Genomic DNA, 12,708 nt, shown 5'->3' with positions numbered 1-12,708 from the left:
CTTATATGGCTAAACCTATAGCTCATCAAGTATGCCTGCACATGAGTCAGAACCACCTAATGTGGTATTTACGACAGGGCTAGGTGTAATAAGTACGCTCAAGTGCTACGATCACGTGAAGGCTGTGCGAAAAATCGCAGGTCACCTACGAGTCGGAACCACCTATTGTGGTCTGTGCGACAGGACTGTGCACCAAACTTGGATCCAAGGTGAGCGAGCAATGCGGGAGGTGAACATCATGTGAAGGACTGTGCCCTGGCCACAGGCGGAAGCACTAACACCGGGGTGCAGGTTTATGAGCTCTAAAAGCATCTATGTATAATCATCATAATGCAACTCATAATCAATAACTCATATACTCACCTAGAACTTACCTGAGTGTCTACGTCAAATACTAACATACATAACTATTAATGCATATTCTAAAATATAAGGCATTTGACATGGCATCTAAAACGCAAAATCATTTAAATCAAATTTTCTGGGAAAAACGTAAGGCATATATACATATATTAAAACCAAAAGCCCACTCACTAGTATGTAGCAGGGTCGTAACCCCCGAGCCTCGCTTGACTGTGCTCGTCCTGTGGAAACGTCTCACCTATATGTGAAATAACTATTGCAACATTAATTTTAAGCACATACTCAAAACTAGATAATAACTTCTCATATGTTGCTGAATTGAGGTGTTTGAATATACCCTCATAGCCTACTCAACACCACGAACATCCCTATATTTTTAGAAAATTTTTCTAATGCCCCACACGCCATCATGCGTAGGCACGTGCCTGACACGTTGGACGGAATCCCTAACAGCGTTAGGGAATATTACATTAAATAACAACATATATCGTTATATTTACCTGACGCCATTAGCATATTTTGTCAAAATTGAAGGAATATTCTCATTCTTCTCCCATGGTTCGCCGGATTCCGGCACCGGCTGCCGTCTGTATCACCGGTTTCTGGAAAACCTTTAAACCTCAATATCTTCGCCATTTTTCAACCAAATTTCATGAAATTTATACCAAAATGAAGCTCTAAACGATTAGAACACATTCTTACCACTTTGAAGTCCTAAAACCCACAGAAACTAGTCAGAAAATCCCTCGATAGTCCAAGCAAAACTACAACTCAATAAACTCGAGTGTCCCAACGTCCAAACCCTTTCAAAATCGGCCCACAATGCTAGAGGAGTCGAGTAAGGGTTACCATGAGTCTTAAATCCTTAGGTAAATCCCACGATCACTTCGAAGCAGTTTAGCTCCTTATCGGGGTTTATGAAATCTCGGGTTTCCAAAGTCAAAACATCCAATTCAAGGTATCACCAGACTCTAGGGTTCGAGAGGAGTAAGAATCTGGAACCATCAAGCTCGATCCGTAGCTTTTAGGCTTAGTTTGAAGATGAAAACTCTCGATTGTACGGACATAGTAGAGAGTTCGAGAGAGAGTGTGCAGAAAGGTGTGCACTTGTGGTGTATGTGTGCGACCTTGTCCGAACTGGGCAATATTAAATTGCCATAATTTCTATTAGGCTACAACTTAGGGCCACCAATTTGGTCCTAAACAACTTTACAATTTTAATTGGATCCCAAGAGATAGGAAATAAGGTAATTGGTCCATTTTCTTGTCCCTTTTCCATTTTCTTAGTTCGTTTATACAATCACATCACGTCGTTTCAAGGGCAAAGTCATCATTTCCACGCTTTCGGGGATATAATATATTTTATTTTGGGATGGGTCGTCACAACCTACCCCTCTTAAGAAAATTTCGACCCTGAAATTTTTACACAACATAACAGTCACTAATATCCATAAAACAAGCGTGGATACATATCTCTCATACGATCCTCCGTCTCCCAGGTGGCTTCCTCTACCGAATGGTTTCTCTATAAAACTTTCACTAAGCACACAATTTTGTTACTCAGAACCTTATCATTCCAATCCAAAATCGTCACCGGCTCCTCATCATAAGTCAAATTTGGATTAATTTCTAAAGGTTGAGGAGGTATCATGTGCAATGGATCTGAGACATAATGGCGAAGCATAGAAACATGAAAAACATCATGCACCTTGGATAATTCTGGAGGTAACTCAAGCCTATAAGCAACTTCACCGAATTTTTCAGTAATCTGGTACGGTCCGATGTATCTAGGACTTAACTTACCCATTTTCCCGAACCGTACTACACCTTTCCACGGTGATAGCTTCAAAAATACCCAATCACCAACTTTATACACTTCATTAGTGGCGTGTTTATCAGCGAGACTCTTTTGTCGATCCCGGGCCGCTTTCAGGTTAGATTTAATTACCTGAATATTCTGTGTAGTCTCGTCTACAATCTTAGGGCCCACCAATACTCTTTCACCAACCTCTGACCAGCATAAAGGAGTACGACAAGACTTACCATAGAGTGCCTCAAAATGTGACATACCAGTGATAGAATGGTAGCTATTATTGTAGGCAAACTCCATCAAATCCAAACGTTTATGCCAAGTGTAGCCAAACTGCAATACAGAAGCTTTTAGCATATCCTCTAACGTTTGAATAGTCTTATCAGATTGTGACATACCAATGCTAGAATGGTAGCTATTATTGTAGGCAAACTCATTCAAATCCAAACGCTTATGCTAAGCGTCGCCAAATTGCAATACAGAAGCTTTTAGCATATCCTCCAACGTTTGAATAGTCATTTCAAATCGTTTGTCTGTCTGTGGATGATATGTCATACTATAAAATAGTCTCGAACCAAGAGCCTCCTGAAATGCCACCCAAAACTTAGAAGTGAACCTAGAACCCCGATCAGAAATGATACTAATCGGAACCCCATGGTATTTAACAATCCTTGATATGAATAACTCAGCTAATTGGCTTAAAGAATATTTCTCTCGTACTGGAATGAAGTGTACTGATTTAGTAAGCCAATCCACTATCACCCAAATACCATTGTAACCATTTCGCGTACGAGGAAGTTTATACATGAAATCCATGGTAATATCTTCCCATTTCCACTGTGGAACAGGAAGTGGCTGCATTAGTCCAAAAAAATTCTTCCTCTCAGCTTTATCTTGTTGACAAATTGCACATCTACTCACATAGTCAGCAATTTCTCTTTTCATGCCAGACCAATAGTAGAAAGGTCAAATAGTGTGATACATCTTAGTACTCTTAGGATGCATCACATATGCCAATATATGTGCTTCATTAAGAATATCTTTCTTTAATTCTACATTATTCTACTCATACATTCGTCCATCTTGCATAAGCATACTATCATATTCCCGAATTCTGAGATCTTTCTTTTTCCCCTACGATCTTGCCTGAATTAACTCTTGAGTTTCCTCATCATTCATCTGAGTCTCGAGCACACAATCAATTAAATTTGGTCTTACTTGGAAATTAGCAAGTAAAGCTTCCTCTCGATCTTCCACCCCTAACTTCACTCTAGTGGATCTCAAATCTGTGAGAAGAGGAATACGACAAGCGTATAAAGTATTAATTCGGCCTTAAGATTTCCTACTAAGTGCATCTGCTACCACATTTGCACGACTAGAATGATATTCAATCGTGCAATCATAATCGCTGAGCAATTCTATCCATCTCCGTTGGCGAAGATTAAGATCTCTCTAGGTGACAAGATACTGAAGACTTTTATAATTCGTGAAAATATTACATTTTTTCTCCATAAAGATAATGTCTCCAAATCTTCAAGACGAAAATAATGGCTGCTAATTTAAGATCACGAGTAGGATAATTCATCTCATGAGGCTTCAACTGTAGCGAAGCATAGGCAACCACCCTACCATGCTGCATCAACACTCAGCTCAGACCATGCAACAAAGCATTACTGTAAATCTCAAAATTACTACTATCATCTGGAAGCACTAAAACAGGTGCATGAGCGAGACAATACTTTAGTTGCTGGAAACTCTGCTCATAATTATCGTCCCACTCAAATTTAACATCCTTTCTAGTCAACCTCGTCCATAGTAATGCTATGACTGAAAAATCTTTAACAAACCATCTATAATAACCTGCTAGGCCCATAAAACTCTATACCTCGGTGATGGTTCGTGGCTGCTCCCAATTTTCAACGGCTGCTACCTTCTAATGGTCCACCTAAATACCTTGAGTTGATATGACATGCCCCAAAAATGATACTTGATCTAGCCAAAACTGGCACTTGCTAAATTAAGCATATAATTGGTGTTCCCTCAATTTCTTCAACACCATAGTGAGATGTCGTACATGTTTTGCCTTAGACTTAGAATACACCAGAATATCGTCAATAAATACAATGACAAACCTTCAAGATATGTCTTGAATACTCGATTCATCAAATCCATAAAAACTGCAGGTGCATTAGTTAACCCGAATGACATCACAAGAAACTTATAATGACCATATCGAGTCCTAAAAGCTATCTTAAGGACATCTTCACTTCTGATCTTTAAAACACACAAGCGCTTCGAAGTTGGTCAAATAAATCATCTATACAAGACAACGGATAATGGTTTTTAATTGTTACCTGATTTAACTGCTGATAGTTAATACATAGCCTCAAAGTCTCGTCTTTCTTTTGTACAAAAAAGACTGGAGCTCCCTAGGGTGAAGTACTAGGCTGGATAAAACCCTTATCAACAAATTCCTGTAACTGGATTTTTAATTCCCTCAATTCAGCAGGAGCCATTCGATAAGGAGTTAAGGAAATAAGATCTGTACCTAGAAGTAAATCGATAGTGAACTCTACTTCTCGATACGAGGGTAATCTAGGTAAATCATCAGGAAATACGTTAGAGAAATGACTGACTACTCGTACATCCTCCACTCTGCTAGGAGTATCATCATTTAATACCATTTGAGCCAAATACCCCTGACAAACTTTTTTCAATAACCTTTTAGCCTTTATGGCGGAGATAACACCGTGTCTCACTCCACCAGGCTCACCCACAAATGTGACCATAGGTAAGCCTGGACGATGGAAGGTGACTGTCTTCCCATAACAATCCATGCCCAAAATAACATTAAAATCCATAATATATAATGGAACGAGATCAGTTGGCATAACGACATCTTCCACCAACATGGGACATCCTGGATACACCCAGCTAACGTAACATGTCTCACTTCTAGGCATTGAAAACTCTAACTCATACTCGAGAGGTGTAGGATGAGGTTGTGTCATCTAATAAAACGTATGAGAAATAACGGAATGTGTGGCACCACAATCAATTAATACTCTAGCAAAATGACCAAGAATATTCAACATACCTATGATCAAATTAGGATTGTTCTGAGCATCCTGCAGGGTAATATGGTGAATACGACCTTGTGCCTGTTGTCGTTTTCCACGACCCTTATTAGCCTGATTTCCACGTCTCTGCGTACCTCGACCAGGTTGATTAGGCTACCTCGATGATCCTGCATTACAAGAAGCAACTTCCACGTATACCACTGTGATCCACCAGCTGAATATGGCTGATATGGCATATAACCTTCTGAATACTGAGCATAACCACTCTACTGATACGGATCTTATGGATACTGATATTGTCCTCCAAAATATGGAGCTATCTCACCCTGATAATGATAAGCACCTCCGTGACCCGTCTGGGTATAACCACTAGGCCTTGGAACCAGCTGAATCGGAACTGGTGGTGGTAAGGAAGGTGGCTGGGGCTTCTGCTAATTCTGTGGGCACTAAATAGCTCGATGTCCCATCTGGCCACAAGTGAAACATCCACTACTACCTTTCATACACTCCAAAAAAATGTCGATTATTGCACCTACGGCATAAAAGAGCACCTGTACTACTGGAATCCCCTGCCTCTGGAACCGAGAACCTCTTGAAAATCGGCCGCCTCTCTTCGGTGCAGTAGAACTCAAACCCCCATTGGAAGAACTGGAACTAGTACCACTTCTCTTAAAACTCTGCGTCTTGCAAGATCCCTGTGATGACTGGCCCTTATCTTTATTATCATTTTTCTTCTGGCTATTATCTTTTTCTTCCTCTTCCCTACTGTCATTGGGGCATATTTTCAGAATCCTCAACCCGCAGTAGAATCTCATAAAACTCATGATATGTAGCACATGGAGTCGTGGTCGCCATGGAATGCCACTTCTTTCTAGTACCCAATCTAAAACGGTGAAGCATCTCTGCAGGATTTGCAGCAATCTCGGGGCAATAACGAGATAAATTAGTTAATTTCCGATAATACTCATTAGTTGACATCTTTCCCTAATTTAGGTGTGTGAATTCTTGCTTCTTACGATCTATATACTCTGAGGGTACAAATTTCTTCTGGAATAACTGCTTAAAAATCTCCCAATTTGTAGCTTCCCCTAATGACAACTAAAAATATTCCTGCCTCCACCAGGATGTAGGCTCTTCACCCAAAAAACAAGTGGTCATCTCGACCCATCTATCCTCATGAAGGTTCCACTGTCTCTACATCAATTGAAAAGTTTTCTCAAGATGATTGAGCCAACGCTCAACTCCCCCAGGACCCTCAGTACCCACAAAATTATTCAACTTTAAATTGTACACAATTTCTAAGGAAGTCCTTTGGGAAGGATGAAACGAAGACTGAATGGCATTGGCATTTGCTTCCCCAAGTTGAGTAATATCGGGGAAACTAGATTCAGCTGAAGTACATGGCTTTCTACGAGGCAGCATGGTTTTAACATTAGACACCAAAATAATTAGAATATTCACAAAATATGCAGGATTTCCAAACCTAGGCTCTGATACCAAACTGACACACCCTGACCTAAATTGAGGCTTTTTGGCCGTCACATGAGGGTGATGTAGCCATGTGCGTAGTGCGAAAGTGATAGCGATATAAAAATGCGAGTAAATAAAACAAACTAACTAATTTACACTATTATAATATATAAGTGCGAGATATTTAAGTACAGTTACACTTATTCAGAGTATAGGTAACCTAAGTGCAGTCCAACGAGTTAAGTATTAATTATACAATACCAGAAAGATGATCCTACAATATTTCTAGTCTGTCAGAACTGCCGTCGACTCCTCGTAAGCCACCAACAAGCACGTCTACCTAGAACCTGGAGGGGCGCAAAACAGATAGTGTGAGTGGGCAAAAACAAAGTTTTTTAAAACCATTTCTCTTTCCAAAAGTAATAACCCCTCGCCGTAAAACCTGTATAGTTTCATAGAAAATAGAATATATACATATGTCAAAACCATACTCGAAAATAATGAAATCCAGATATATGCCATGTCAAACATCTCAGCATAATAATTAAGTAAACCAAGTAAAGTAAATCAATGTAAGTGATATGTCAGCCGGATCCACCTAATGTGGCATGTACGGCTGAACCTATAGCTCATCAAGTATGCCTGCACACGAGTCGGAACCACCTAATGTGGTATGTACGACAGTGCTAGGTGTAATAAGTACGCTCAAGTGCTACGATCACGTGAAGGCTGTGCGATAAATCGCAGGTCATCTACGAGTCGGAACCACCTATTGTGGTCTGTACAATAGGACTGTGCACCAAACTTGGATCCAAGGTGAGCGTGTGATGCGGGAGGTGAACATCATGTGAAGGATTGTGCCCTGGCCACGGGTGGAAGCACTAACACCGGGGTGCAGGTTTATGAGCTCTAAATGCATCTATGTATAACCATCACAATGCAACTCACAATCAATAACTCATATACTCATCTGGAACTTACCTGAGTGTCCGTAGTGTCAAATACTAACATACATAACTACTAATGCATATTCTAAAATATAAGGCATTTGACATGGCATCTAAAACACAAAATCATTTAAATCAATTTTTCTGGGAAAAACGTAAGGCATATATACATATATTAAAAACCAAAAGCCCACTCACTGGTGTGTAGCAGGGTTGTAACCCCCGAGGATCGCCTGACTGCGCTGGTCCTATGGAAACGTCTCACCTATATGTGAAACAACTATTTTAACATTAATTTTAAGCACATACTCAAAACTACATAATAACTTCTTATACGTTGCTTAATTGAGGTGTTTGAATATACCATCGTGACCTACTCAACACCATGAACATCCTTATATTTTTAGAAAAAAATTTCGATGCCCCACGCGCCTGCTAAGGCACGGCTATACGTAGGCACGTGCCTGGCACGTTGGACGGAATCCCTAATGGCATTAGAGAATAATCTGTTAAATAACAGCATATACCGTTATATTTAGTGACGCCGTCAGCATATACGGAATATTCTCCTTCTTCTCCGATGGTTCGTCGGATTCCGGCGCTGACCGCCGTCTATATCATCGGTTTCTTGAAAAAATTTAAACCTTAATATCTTCCCATTTTCAACCAAATTTCATGAAATTTATGCCAAAATGAAGCTCTAAACGATTAGAACACATTCTTACTACTTTGAAGTCCTAAAACCCATGGAAACTAGTCGGAAAATTCCTCGATAGTCCGGCCAAAACTACAACTCAATAAACTCGAGTGTCCCGACGTCCAAACCCTTTCAAAATCGTTCCACAATGCTAGAGGAGTCGAGTAAGGGTTAGCACAAGTCTTAAATCCTTAGGTAAATCCCACGATCACTTCGAGGCAGTTTAGCTCCTCATTAGGGTTTATAGAATCTCAGGTTTCCGAAGTCAAAACACCCAATCCAAGGTATCACCAGACTCTAGGGTTTGAGAGGAGTAAGAATTTGGAAACATCAAGCTCGATCCGTAGCTTTTAGGCTTAGTTTGAAGATGAAAACTCTTGATTGGATGGACAAAGTAGAGAGTTCAAGAGAGAGAAAGAGGGTGCAGGAAGGTGTTCACCTGTGGTGTATGTGTGTGACCTTGTCTGGATTGGGCAATATTAAATTGCCATAATTTCTATTGGGCTACAACTTAGGCCACCAAATTGGTCCTAAACAACTCTACAATTTTAATTGGATCCCAAGAGATAGGAAATAAGGTAATTGGTCCATTTTCTTGCCCCTTTTCCATTTTCTTAGTCCGTTTATACAATCACATCACGTCGTTCCAAGGGCAAAATCGTCATTTCCACATTTTCGGGGATAGAATATATTTTATTTCGGGACTGGTCATCACAAAAATACCTTACAAAGTGGGCCTATAAAAATGTGTAAAAAATTATATAAAAAAACTGGTGCTACGAATCCGCCTCCAAGAATAATAAGTATATGAAATGCTTTAAATTGAATGTGGTATATACAGACACCTAAATGCTATATAAGTAAATTTCTAAGGAATCAGGATCATTCCCGAAACCATGAGCCACAGTATTATTTCCTGCATATTTACAAAAGGTTTAAATGTCAAAATGGTCCCTGTGTTTTACTCTATCGATCAATTTAGTCCTTGTGTATTTAATTTGGCCAAATTGATCCCTGTGTTTTCATCTGTTAGTCAATTCAAGACAATCCGTTAAAAGACAATTACAATTGACATGTCCTAAATCGCATAGTACTCAAGTGAATTGAATGAAGTGACAACTTTTAAAGGTAGGCATCATATCCGTTTAGTGAGTGTACATAAATTTACATTTTTGTCCTCTCACGTGTCTGGCACATGTCAATTTTAATGGTCCTTTAACGGATTGTCTTGAATCGGCTAAGGATGTAAACACAGGGACCGATTTGACCAAAATGAAAACACAGGGACTAAATTGACCAATAGAGTAAAACACATGGACCATTTTAACATTGGAGCCTTTACAAAATGGTTAACCCAAAGAAGTCAATTGGAACCTATTGGCCTGGTAGAATTTGTTGGAAAACTTATAGGAATTTTACAAAATGGAAATTAGAGTTAAAGATATATGTTACAAGGAGGGAACTATCCATTTGTTCAAGAAACTTGTAAAAGAAATGCTACATTTGGTTGTACATGTATCAAAGAAATGCTACATTTGGTTGTATATGTATCAGGAGTAAATAGAATTTTTAATTTGCAATATAATTTATAGGGACGTGTGTTTATTTTTTAAGGATTGGAGACGAGAATGAATAAATATGATAGCCTGAATGAATGTATGATATAATTGACCACAAATTTTCTCATACATAGGTTTTTTGGTATCTCATCCCAAAATCGTTGTGAGACTCACTTATTTGTTCACCCTTTAGTTATAAATTGCTATATGATCAATAGAAATTATACTGCTGTTTTTTTATCAAATATTTTTTTATATAAATAAACATACCCATACGTATAAGTTGGCACCCCTTAAGATACTGTCAATTACCACATACAGCTAGCCATTTCCTTTGCTTCTCACTTAGGTACACCATACATTATCGAAGTGGACAAAAGAAAATAAATGCGTTAAATATAAAAGACATGGGAGAAAATGACAAATTAAACCGAAACATTATTAGGATATATCTGTCGATTTTGGCCGGCTTGATAAAGCACTGTGCAGTGCTTGTTTGGCTTGCGTCCCTTTCCATGTCTCGTCTATTAAATAAGCATCAGACGACACTGCTCAATTTTGCTACATCCTCAACTTTTAAGATCGATGCGTTCATACTGAATATATGCACGTAAATGAATTAGTTAGAACAATAAAAAATTACACATAAAGTATTTATTAATATTTAATTATATATTGAGATAATATTTTTTTAAATATTTCAATGAGGGACAAAAATTAATATTTGCAAAACAGGATATCGTAAGACTTTTTTTTTTGTTTCCGAGTGTAAATTACGAAAATATCTTCTATGCCAGTAACGTCTTCACAGTTCTATCTCCTTTCATCCATTGTTTCTCTTACTTTCTCCCATGGTCGCCATCACCACCTCCTAGCTGTAGCTTCCTTGCCACCGCCAGCACTGTTTCTGCTAGATTGCACCTTGTTAATGGTGATATTGCATAAACTGGCTCGGAATCAAGTGCTCTAAGCCAGCGCCTCGTTAATGGTGAATGTACATATTTGTTGGATGTCCCAAGCCTGCAAAAACTGGTTCTAAATCAAATGCTCCTTTTCTTAATTTCCAAAAAAAAAATTCTTTTATTGTTTGGGTAGATATGCTTATGCGAAATTGAATTCTGCATATTATGATGGGTGGATTGAGATTGTGTGTGCAAATAAAGTGCGTAAAAATACCTCCAAAAATCTTATTTGCACACACCATAACTGTTTGATGAAATAGCTAAGAGAAGAGTGAGATCACAATAGGCAACCTCTTCAATTTCATGGCCCTTATTATCCATCATACGACTGCATCGATCAAGCAATGCATGATATGTGGTTCATGTTTTGGCATCTTAATTAGTGAAGGAATTCACTTATCTGGGTTGTTCGCAGCAAATATACAAAATGTGCTTGCTGAATTAATTAGACTCGAGAGGAAGACTTCATCGACAAAAACGGCTTTATGCACTGTCATTCCATTTGGTAGCAGGAAAGTTGGCTTGAATTAAACACAAATGGTGTTGGGAACAATATCAAATACTGGTCAAAATCTATCCAATGCTTGGAACAACAATCATTGTAGATTGCAAGTTGGACATGGGTGATGCAGGTCTTACTAGAAGCAAGGTCATTAGCACTTATGGTTGATGGGGAGCACGGTATTGGACCTGTTGGTGCAAATATTTACGTACCATTATTATAACCGTTGTAGTTTAGTCAATGTGAGATAAGCATGGAGACTTAACGATAAAACTAGTCGCAAATTTTTTTTTATTAAATTTTTTAATATTATTATTATTTCTAATGCTATACATGATACCATTCATCTGCATAAAGTGTTATGGAGGGGGAAGAAAGCTAAAAGTCTAATGACATAGTATAGCGGTGGTAGCAATATTTTGGCTTGGAATGGAAATTAGATTTTCGTCATCGGCTCGATAGGATTTAAGGATCTCTCTTGTTTACTATTTACCTAGTTTAGCGCAACTGTGTTAACTCAATAATTTTTACTAGGGTCAGGTTATTCGAAACTGATTCTGCAAAAATGGTCGAAAACTGTTTGAACTAATTATGCAAAAATGGTCGAAAACAGATTGAATTGATTCCGCAAAAATGGCCGAAGACGGGTTGAACTGATTCTGCAAAAATGGTTGAGAACATGTTGTAGAAGATAGGTTAAACTGATTATGCAAAAATGTTCGAAGACGGGTTGAACTAATTCTGCAAAAATGGTCGAGGATGGGGTTGAATTGATTCTGCAAAAATAGTCGAGAACGGATTGAACTGATTCTGCAAAATGGTCGAGGACGAATTGAACTGCAAAATGGTCGATGACGTATTAAACTGATTTTGCAAAACTGATCGAAGACGGGTTGAACTGATTTTGCAAAAAAAAGGTCGAGGACGGGTTGAACTGATTATGCAAAAATGGTCGAGAATGGAGTTGAACTGATTCTGCAAAATGGTCGAGGACAGATTGAACTGATTCTGCAAAAATAGTCGGTGATGGTTTGAACTAATTTTGCAAAAATGGTCGAGGACGGTTTGAACTGATTATGCAAAAATGGTTGGTGACGGTTTGAACAAATTTTGGAAAAATTGTCGAGGACAGGTTGAACTGATTCTACAAAACTGAAAAAAGGTCGAGGACGGGTTGAACTAATTTTACAAAAATTATCGAGGATGAGTTGAATTGATTCTGCAAAAATGATCGATGATGGGTTGAGCTGATTCTAGTAGTAAATGATACAAATTGATTCTACATATAATTTCAAAACTGATTCTGCAGAAACAATCG

This window comes from Malus domestica, chromosome 15, assembly GCF_042453785.1.
Source record: "Malus domestica chromosome 15, GDT2T_hap1".
Classification (NCBI taxonomy): domain Eukaryota; kingdom Viridiplantae; phylum Streptophyta; class Magnoliopsida; order Rosales; family Rosaceae; genus Malus; species Malus domestica.
The sequence above is the reverse complement of the archived record's forward strand: the minus strand, read 5'-3'. Positions refer to the sequence as shown.